Source organism: Perca flavescens, chromosome 24 (genome assembly GCF_004354835.1).
Source record: "Perca flavescens isolate YP-PL-M2 chromosome 24, PFLA_1.0, whole genome shotgun sequence".
In the NCBI taxonomy this organism is placed as follows: Eukaryota; Metazoa; Chordata; class Actinopteri; order Perciformes; family Percidae; genus Perca; species Perca flavescens.
In genome coordinates, this window is record NC_041354.1 from 1640053 (window position 1) to 1652552 (window position 12500).

Consider the following 12500-nt stretch of genomic DNA (forward strand, 5'->3'; position numbering starts at 1 on the left):
TTTAACTGTTCTTTTTTTTTTACATTACTATTTTCTTTGGATGTTGTATTGTATTTACATGTTAAAAATAAAAGCTCTAAATAAATGTGTTAGGGAAATTATGACACATTCTTTCCCTCTTGTTATTTATTAAACTGTTAGCATAGAATAATATTAAACTGATTACTCTAAACAAGACAACATGCAGTCCCTGCAGAAAAACATGATTATGCGATCGCATAATTCAACGCATAATAAGCCAAAGTCTGCATATTTATTTTCAAATAAGCCGCACTTTCGTAGTAAAATGAACTTTAATATATCTTCAGTGGCCCTGGTTATCATTTGATAATGTAAATGATTCTGACAGTAGGATATCTGTACATAAAATCACAGACTTTTCTGATGTGATGTGTGAAGAAACTGTAGACTTACATCACATGTGTCAAACTCAAGGCCCGCGGGCCATATCTGGCCCATATATCAATTTGGGTTCACAATACATTTTGGCCCGCCTAGTTGTGCGCCAAACCAAAAACACAGGAAAGTGTTTTTTAAACTGCAATTACCTGACATTCAAAGCAGAATTTGGGCAGGTTTGCTGACTCCGCAATACAATTCCCCTAGAAGCAGCAGAGTTTTCATATTCAGGTTGAGAAACAGGCTGTTTTTGCTTGATTTAATAAATTCGCTGATGGCTAAGGAACTCCTTTGATGACTTTCGTAGGGCTTCATGTCAACAAAAATGTGACAAAAAGCAACAAATTTACCAAAAGGTGACAAATGTCTGAGAAAGCCACAAAAAAGTCTGAACAAAAACTACAAAAATGAGGAAAGAAAGCTACCAAGATGTTTTATAAAAAGTGACATGCAGTACCAAAAGCACGTCAATAAACTCTCCATGTCTGGCCCTCGGTGTGATGCTCTTTTTTCCAGTGTGGCCTTCTGGGAAAATGAGTTTGAGACCCCTGGTTTACATGATCATTAGTCTATATCGACAACGTTTCATTCATGGGATGTCCCTCACCTCCTGCTTTCTTTGTGGTGGCGTTCTAAACTCTGGACAATTATGGAAACATCATCCGAGCTACAACAGACAATCAAATTACATTTATCTTTTCAACAGCCATTTTAATTCCAGAGCTCGCCTCCCTACGTGCCCACGTTCCACCACAAAAAGTTCCCTTGCCGAGGCTACCTGTGCCGAAAATGCTGTGTGGACTAGCCAGACCCTCTTTCGCAGCACTGTGGAGGAAGGTCTGGCAACGCAAGACTACATGACTTCATTAATGGTATCATACACTAATATGAAAGTAAAACTACAATGTTTTCAGATGTCAAGCAGGTTTGAACTGAGCTACATTTTAAATGAGTTAACACAGTTGTGCTGCTTGATAACCACTCCCTTCTCTCCTTGCTCTCAAAACAAAGCGGGCTCCAAACTGTCCATGTGTTATTGGCTCCAACCAATCACGACTTTTGAAAACAGGTTTTAACGAAGGTTTCATTTTAAATGAGTAAACAAAGTTCAAACTCAAAGTGCTGGTCCTGGAATGTAGAAAAGCTTGATAACCCTTCCCGGTGTTGTGTAACAAGGAAGCTGAACATTAAACATAACCAATTAACAACCAAAACCTATGTTGGTGATGGACGGGCCAGATCAACGAAGCGTATATGAAAATACAACCACGAGCCAGGCTACCCCTGCTGCTGCTGCTGCTGCAGGCAAAGCATAGCTCGTCAGCTCAGCAAGCTAGCACCATGTCGGTAAAGGAGATTTGCCGTTTGTGTAACGAGAATTCAGGAATAAAAGAATAAAAGACCCCATTTCAGGTTTCAGGTTCCCGGTCCATATTCCAAAAGAAGGATCCAAGAGGAAAAAGCATTAGCGAGCAGCTAACAGAATTAGGGCTACCGCTGTCTGAAAATCCTGGTTAGCTGATTGGATAAACCATCTGTGTATCACCACCTAACCCACCTCAAAACCAACGCTGATTGGCCCGGTAGTTTGGCGAACGGCTCCAAATGTACAATATACTTTTAGGTAAATGTCAACTGTTGTGTGACCGAGTGAAGGAATGTTGTCTGGCTCACACCTTCTCAAGCTTCTAAAGAATTGATTAGGTCATGGCTGTTATTTAGCATGAATGTAAAAGCTCCAGAAGACTTGTTGTTTAAACAACTTTTTGAGAGCCACCCCCTGTTGAGCTAGACGTAATTAGAACGAAGAATGTGTATTCATATAGTTGGATTGATTGATTGGGAAGATATACACCTTTTCTTTTGAGAGACATCTGACCAATAGGGGAAGATTTCATTTGAGGAACCACCCAGGTTTAGGGAATAAATGTGCGATCCGGAGAATGTCTCGGGACTTCAACTGTACCCGCAAGGGGAAGCATGTTGAAGTCCGCTGTTTACCGTGTATTTGTTTTGACATGTCGCATGGCTGCAAACTGTGACCCCCCCAAGGGGAAGCATGTCTTGTAGTCCACTGCTGGCAGTGTTTCATGTTTTATGTTTGATTGTGTTTTGAATGTCGTTTTCATCGTGTTGTTCATTAAAGCTTTTTGCTTAACTTTCAGTTCGACCCAGGCCTGTCCTTCCTCCTCAGAAATCAAACGAACACGTCTTTTAGAGATTTCTCAACACGACTCATGCTAGCAGGACATAATGGCCGGCGCTAATTAGCGTTCTTGGATCCACCTAAAATGTGGTCGATGAAGCCTATGAGCGTAAGAAGTTGCAGTACACACATCTAGCAGCTGAAGCACAGGACCGAGGCTGGAGGGTGAAGGTGCGCCCTGTGGAGCTGGGGTGCAAGTAGGGCTGGGCAATATATCGATATTATATCAGTATCGTGATATGAGACTAGATATCGTCTTAGATTTTGGATATCGTAATATTGTGATATGACATAAGTGATGTAATTTTCTGAACTTACCAGACTGTAACTGTTCTGTTATTTGCCTTTTCCTCACTTAGACATCATGTCCACATTACTGATGATTATTTATCAAAAATCTAAGTTTGAACATATTTCGTAAAAGCACCAACTGTCAACCCTACAATATCGATATTGAGGTATTTGGTCAAGAATATCGTGATATCCGATTTTCTCCATATTGCCCAGCCCTAGGTGCAAGGGTTACGTAGCCAGCTCAACAGCAAAACACCTCAGGGAAATGAGAATCAGGGCAGAGATAGTAGTATACAGCTGTTATACATCATATCACATCCATACAGAGATAGTAGTATACAGCTGTTATACATCATATCACATCTATACAGAGATAGTAGTATACAGCTGTTATACATCATATCACATCTATACAGAGATAGTAGTATACAGCTGTTATACATCATATCACATCTATACAGAGATAGTAGTATACAGCTGTTATACATCATATCACATCTATACAGAGATAGTAGTATACAGCTGTTATACATCATATCACATCTATACAGAGATAGTAGTATACAGCTGTTATACATCATATAACATCCATACAGAGATAGTAGTATACAGCTGTTATACATCATATCATCTATACAGAGATAGTAGTATACAGCTGTTATACATCATATCACATCTATACAGAGATAGTAGTATACAGCTGTTATACATCATATCACATCCATACAGAGATAGTAGTATACAGCTGTTATACATCATATCACATCTATACAGGGATAGTAGTATACAGCTGTTATACATCATATCACATCTATACAGAGATAGTAGTATACAGCTGTTATACATCATATCTATACAGAGATAGTAGTATACAGCTGTTATACATCATATCACATCTATACAGAGATAGTAGTATACAGCTGTTATACATCATATCATCATACAGAGATAGTAGTATACAGCTGTTATACATCATATCACATCTATACAGAGATAGTAGTATACAGCTGTTATACATCATATCACATCTATACAGAGATAGTAGTATACAGCTGTTATACATCATATCATCATACAGAGATAGTAGTATACAGCTGTTATACATCATATCATCATACAGAGATAGTAGTATACAGCTGTTATACATCATATCACATCTATACAGAGATAGTAGTATACAGCTGTTATACATCATATCATCATACAGAGATAGTAGTATACAGCTGTTATACATCATATCATCATACATATACACATTATACATCATATCACATCTATACAGAGATAGTAGTATACAGCTGTTATACATCATATCATCATACAGAGATAGTAGTATACAGCTGTTATACATCATATCATCTATACAGAGATAGTAGTATACAGCTGTTATACATCATATCATCATACAGAGATAGTAGTATACAGCTGTTATACATCATATCACATCTATACAGAGATAGTAGTATACAGCTGTTATACATCATATCACATCTATACAGAGATAGTAGTATACAGCTGTTATACATCATATCACATCTATACAGAGATAGTAGTATACAGCTGTTATACATCATATCACATCTATACAGAGATAGTAGTATACAGCTGTTATACATCATATCACATCTATACAGAGATAGTAGTATACAGCTGTTATACATCATATCACATCTATACAGAGATAGTAGTATACAGCTGTTATACATCATATCATCATACAGAGATAGTAGTATACAGCTGTTATACATCATATCACATCTATACAGAGATAGTAGTATACAGCTGTTATACATCATATCACATCTATACAGAGATAGTAGTATACAGCTGTTATATATCATATCTATACAGAGATAGTAGTATACAGCTGTTATACATCATATCACATCTATACAGAGATAGTAGTATACAGCTGTTATCATCATATCATCATACAGAGATAGTAGTATACAGCTGTTATACATCATATCACATCTATACAGAGATAGTAGTATACAGCTGTTATACATCATATCACATCTATACAGAGATAGTAGTATACAGCTGTTATACATCATATCACATCCATACAGAGATAGTAGTATACAGCTGTTATACATCATATCACATCCATACAGAGATAGTAGTATACAGCTGTTATACATCATATCATCATACAGAGATAGTAGTATACAGCTGTTATACATCATATCACATCTATACAGAGATAGTAGTATACAGCTGTTATACATCATATCATCATACAGAGATAGTAGTATACAGCTGTTATACATCATATCACATCTATACAGAGATAGTAGTATACAGCTGTTATACATCATATCATCATACAGAGATAGTAGTATACAGCTGTTATACATCATATCACATCTATACAGAGATAGTAGTATACAGCTGTTATACATCATATCATCATACAGAGATAGTAGTATACAGCTGTTATACATCATATCACATCTATACAGAGATAGTAGTATACAGCTGTTATACATCATATCATCATACAGAGATAGTAGTATACAGCTGTTATACATCATATCACATCTATACAGAGATAGTAGTATACAGCTGTTATACATCATATCATCATACAGAGATAGTAGTATACAGCTGTTATACATATATCACATCTATACAGAGATAGTAGTATACAGCTGTTATACATCATATCATCATACAGAGATAGTAGTATACAGCTGTTATACATCATATCACATCTATACAGAGATAGTAGTATACAGCTGTTATACATCATATCACATCTATACAGAGATAGTAGTATACAGCTGTTATACATCATATCACATCTATACAGAGATAGTAGTATACAGCTGTTATACATCATATCATCATACAGAGATAGTAGTATACAGCTGTTATACATCATATCACATCTATACAGAGATAGTAGTATACAGCTGTTATACATCATATCATCATACAGAGATAGTAGTATACAGCTGTTATACATCATATCACATCTATACAGAGATAGTAGTATACAGCTGTTATACATCATATCACATCTATACAGAGATAGTAGTATACAGCTGTTATACATCATATCACATCTATACAGAGATAGTAGTATACAGCTGTTATACATCATATCACATCTATACAGAGATAGTAGTATACAGCTGTTATACATCATATCACATCTATACAGAGATAGTAGTATACAGCTGTTATACATCATATCACATCTATACAGAGATAGTAGTATACAGCTGTTATACATCATATCATCATACAGAGATAGTAGTATACAGCTGTTATACATCATATCACATCTATACAGAGATAGTAGTATACAGCTGTTATACATCATATCACATCTATACAGAGATAGTAGTATACAGCTGTTATATATCATATCTATACAGAGATAGTAGTATACAGCTGTTATACATCATATCACATCTATACAGAGATAGTAGTATACAGCTGTTATACATCATATCATCATACAGAGATAGTAGTATACAGCTGTTATACATCATATCACATCTATACAGAGATAGTAGTATACAGCTGTTATACATCATATCACATCTATACAGAGATAGTAGTATACAGCTGTTATACATCATATCACATCCATACAGAGATAGTAGTATACAGCTGTTATACATCATATCACATCCATACAGAGATAGTAGTATACAGCTGTTATACATCATATCACATCCATACAGAGATAGTAGTATACAGCTGTTATACATCATATCACATCTATACAGAGATAGTAGTATACAGCTGTTATACATCATATCTGTTATACATCATATCACATCTATACAGAGATAGTAGTATACAGCTGTTATACATCATATCACATCTATACAGAGATAGTAGTATACAGCTGTTATACATCATATCACATCTATACAGAGATAGTAGTATACAGCTGTTATACATCATATCACATCTATACAGAGATAGTAGTATACAGCTGTTATACATCATATCACATCTATACAGAGATAGTAGTATACAGCTGTTATACATCATATCACATCTATACAGAGATAGTAGTATACAGCTGTTATACATCATATCACATCTATACAGAGATAGTAGTATACAGCTGTTATACATCATATCACATCTATACAGAGATAGTAGTATACAGCTGTTATACATCATATCACATCTATACAGAGATAGTAGTATACAGCTGTTATACATCATATCACATCTATACAGAGATAGTAGTATACAGCTGTTATATATCATATCTATACAGAGATAGTAGTATACAGCTGTTATACATCATATCACATCTATACAGAGATAGTAGTATACAGCTGTTATACATCATATCATCATACAGAGATAGTAGTATACAGCTGTTATACATCATATCACATCTATACAGAGATAGTAGTATACAGCTGTTATACATCATATCACATCTATACAGAGATAGTAGTATACAGCTGTTATACATCATATCACATCCATACAGAGATAGTAGTATACAGCTGTTATACATCATATCACATCCATACAGAGATAGTAGTATACAGCTGTTATACATCATATCACATCCATACAGAGATAGTAGTATACAGCTGTTATACATCATATCACATCTATACAGAGATAGTAGTATACAGCTGTTATACATCATATCACATCCATACAGAGATAGTAGTATACAGCTGTTATACATCATATCTATACAGGGATAGTAGTATACAGCTGTTATACATCATATCACATCCATACAGGGATAGTAGTATACAGCTGTTATATATCATATCATATCTATACAGAGATAGTAGTATACAGCTGTTATATATCACATCCATACAGGGATAGTAGTATACAGCTGTTATACATCATATCTATACAGAGATAGTAGTATACAGCTGTTATACATCATATAACATCCATACAGGGATAGTAGTATACAGCTGTTATACATCATATCACATCCATACAGAGATAGTAGTATACAGCTGTTATACATCATATCACATCCATACAGAGATAGTAGTATACAGCTGTTATACATCATATCACATCCATACAGGGATAGTAGTATACAGCTGTTATACATCATATCACATCTATACAGAGATAGTAGTATACAGCTGTTATACATCATATCACATCTATACAGAGATAGTAGTATACAGCTGTTATACATCATATCACATCCATACAGAGATAGTAGTATACAGCTGTTATACATCATATCACATCCATACAGAGATAGTAGTATACAGCTGTTATACATCATATCACATCTATACAGAGATAGTAGTATACAGCTGTTATACATCATATCACATCCATACAGAGATAGTAGTATACAGCTGTTATACATCATATCACATCTATACAGAGATAGTAGTATACAGCTGTTATATATCATATCACATCCATACAGGGATAGTAGTATACAGCTGTTATACATCATATCACATCTATACAGAGATAGTAGTATACAGCTGTTATACATCATATCACATCCATACAGAGATAGTAGTATACAGCTGTTATACATCATATAACATCCATACAGAGATAGTAGTATACAGCTGTTATACATCATATCACATCTATACAGAGATAGTAGTATACAGCTGTTATACATCATATCACATCCATACAGAGATAGTAGTATACAGCTGTTATACATCATATCACATCCATACAGAGATAGTAGTATACAGCTGTTATACATCATATCACATCTATACAGAGATAGTAGTATACAGCTGTTATACATCATATCACATCTATACAGAGATAGTAGTATACAGCTGTTATACATCATATAACATCCATACAGGGATAGTAGTATACAGCTGTTATACATCATATCACATCCATACAGAGATAGTAGTATACAGCTGTTATATATCATATCTATACAGAGATAGTAGTATACAGCTGTTATACATCATATCACATCTATACAGAGATAGTAGTATACAGCTGTTATACATCATATAACATCCATACAGAGATAGTAGTATACAGCTGTTATATATCATATCTCTATACAGAGATAGTAGTATACAGCTGTTATACATCATATCACATCCATACAGAGATAGTAGTATACAGCTGTTATACATCATATCACATCTATACAGAGATAGTAGTATACAGCTGTTATACATCATATCATCATACAGAGATAGTAGTATACAGCTGTTATACATCATATCACATCCATACAGAGATAGTAGTATACAGCTGTTATACATCATATCACATCTATACAGAGATAGTAGTATACAGCTGTTATACATCATATAACATCCATACAGAGATAGTAGTATACAGCTGTTATACATCATATAACATCCATACAGAGATAGTAGTATACAGCTGTTATACATCATATAACATCCATACAGGGATAGTAGTATACAGCTGTTATACATCATATCACATCCATACAGAGATAGTAGTATACAGCTGTTATACATCATATCACATCCATACAGAGATAGTAGTATACAGCTGTTATACATCATATCACATCTATACAGAGATAGTAGTATACAGCTGTTATACATCATATCACATCTATACAGAGATAGTAGTATACAGCTGTTATATATCATATCACATCCATACAGAGATAGTAGTATACAGCTGTTATACATCATATCACATCCATACAGAGATAGTAGTATACAGCTGTTATATATCATATCACATCTATACAGAGATAGTAGTATACAGCTGTTATACATCATATCACATCTATACAGAGATAGTAGTATACAGCTGTTATATATCATATCACATCCATACAGAGATAGTAGTACACAGCTGTTATACATCATATCACAAAGTGATCAAAGTGCTGCTCCTGGTCCTGGAATGTAGAAAAGCTTGATAAGTCTTCCCCTGTTGTGTAACGACAACGAGGCCACACCTTACACACTGACCTGGTGAAAAGACAATCACAGTCAGGCAGTCATTTTCCCCGAGAGTTGTAATGGCGCACAGAGGAGTTAAGCTGGACCAGCAAGCAATTTCTTCTTCCAGCATCAGGTCAGCAGATTTAGCGGAGGAACTGAGAGAGACTGGACTCCCATGCTATGCTGGAGCTGAAGATGTGGCCTGTGATTTCTGCACCGGGAGAAAACGGAAAGCACACAAGTCCTGTTGGATGTGTCTGGTCTCTTACTGCGAGAAACACCTCCAGCCTCATTATTATGTTCCTCCATTCAAGAAACACAAGCTGGTGGAGCCCTCCAGGAATCTCCAGGAGAACGTCTGCTCTCGTCACGAGGAGGCGATGAAGACTTTCTGCCGAACTGATCAGCAGCTTATCTGTTCTCGTTGTTCTAAGGATGAACACAAAGGCCACGACACAGTCTCGGCTGCGGCAGAAAGGACCGAGAGGCAGAGAGAGGTCGAGGGGAGTCGGCTAAACATCCAGCAGAGAATCCAGGACAGAGAGAAAGATGTGAAGCTGCTTCAACAGCAGGCGGAGGCCATCGATCGCTCCGCTGATAAAGCAGTGGAGGACAGCGAGAAGATCTTCACCGAGCTGATCCGTCTCCTGGAGAAAAGAAGCTCTGATGTGAAGCAGCAGGTCAGATCCCAGCAGAAAAGAGAAGAGAGTCGAGTCAGAGAGCTTCAGGAGAAGCTGGAGCAGGAGATCACTGAGCTGAAGAGGGAAGACGCTGAGCTGAAGAAGCTCTCACACACAGAGGATCACAACCAGTTTCTACACAACTACCCCTCACTGTCTCCACTCAGCCAATCAGCATCCAGCATCCATATCTGTCCTCTGAGCTGCTTTGAGGACGTGACAGCGGCCGTGTCAGAAGTCAGAGATGAACTACAGGACGTCCTGAGAGAGAAGTGGACAAACGTCTCACTGACAGGGACTGAAGTGGAGGTTTTACTGCCACCACCAGAGCCCAAGACCAGAGCTGACTTCTTAAAATATTCACGTGAAATCACACTGGATCCAAACACAGCAAACGCATGGCTGTTATTATCTGAGGGGAACAGGAGAGCTACATTCATGAGAGAACAACAGTCTTATATGAGTCACCCAGACAGATTCACTGGCTGGTATCAGGTCCTGAGTAGAGAGGGTCTGACTGGACGGTGTTACTGGGAGGTGGAGACGGGAGGGAGAGGAGTTCACGTGGCTGTCGCATACAAGAACATCAGCAGAGCAGGAAGCAGGGAGGAATGTGGATTCGGACAAAATGACAAATCTTGGGCGTTTGATTGTGAAAAACTCAGAAATAATTGGTATTTCAGAGACCTTATTCGCGCCTCACGGTCCTCCAGAGTAGGAGTGTACCTGGATCACAGTGCAGGTACTCTGTCCTTCTACAGCGTCTCTGACACCATGACTCTCCTCCACAGAGTCCAGACCACATTCACTCAGCCCCTCTACGCTGGATTTCGGTTTGACACCTGGTTTAGACTTTCTACTTTGTCCACTGCTGAGTTTTGTAAACTCAAATAGACAGAAGTCATTTAATTTAGAGTTAAACCCTGTAGGGCTGTGTTCGATTGAAGAACTTCTTAGTCGACTAACACTCATTCAATTGTATCGACTAATCGATTAGTTGATTTAATCGACAGATCTGTTGACATTTGACCTAACAGATATCACCGTGAAACCTACTTTAACTACTTTCATTAAGGCAGTTATTTCTTGTATTACACGTTTTCTGAAATGTTGTGTTTAAATATGCAAAGGAGGCATCGTCTTATTCAATATATGCATCCTTTTGCATGACTCTTTGCAGATAAACTCAGATTTACCCTTAATTCTTGTGTTTACCAGAGATGTGCTCGTACGTTTCTTGGAAATAAGTCATTCAGCATGAAAAAAGCATCAGACATGACTAATGGACTAAAGAGATCTAAGTTGACTAAGACCAAAAAAGACAGATTAGTCGACTAATCCACTAAGAGGGAGCAGCCCTAAAACCCTGTTTTAACTCTTAAACTTATTGCTGAGAGATGATTGTTGCAGTATTTCTTTACTGCATGCAGAGAACATCTGCCAATCTAATATTATGACATCTTGTCATCAGTTGTTGTGTAAATGTTTGACGCTCGTTGCTGTGTCTGTTTAGCCATGGAGGCTATCACTGCTAATGTTTGTTTACCTTAACTGAACATGAAATCTTCTCTGTGCTCTAATATTAGTATGGATTCAATTCAATTCAAAGTCATAGCTGGGCACTGCAGAGCGTAGCAGGGTGTAATAGGGCAAAGCAGGGCGTAGAGCAGGATCTATGGATCTATTGGGTCTGAAGTTCACGTTTTAATATGTCCACTGTTAAAGAATACAGTGTTTCCTTTAGGATTTTTTTTAGCAGTGGGGGCAGGTCTGTCCGAACAACAAACAAAGCCCCAAAAAAATAATCTTTACAAAAACAGAGCAGCTGAAGACATGTTTGTTACATTGCAGATATAAAAACATCACAAAGCTATGTTGCTCTGTTAGTTTCCATCATAATAAAGACGTAAAATCATTATTGTCTCATGTTTTCTTACGATAAATTCACCTGCTCCACATATAAAAACTATTATTTTTACTTTAAGACTTGTTTGAGTACAACAGAAAAGTGTCTTTTTTTTCTCCAAG

The 12500-nt window shown here is 36.7% G+C and overlaps 1 protein-coding gene across 5 annotated transcripts in view; it reads right to left on the minus strand.

Moving 5' to 3' along the window:
• The window catches only part of iqcb1 (IQ motif containing B1), a 66808-nt gene that overhangs the window by 7051 nt on the left and 47257 nt on the right, over positions 1–12500 (minus strand). The gene's annotated exons all lie outside the window — the stretch shown is intronic.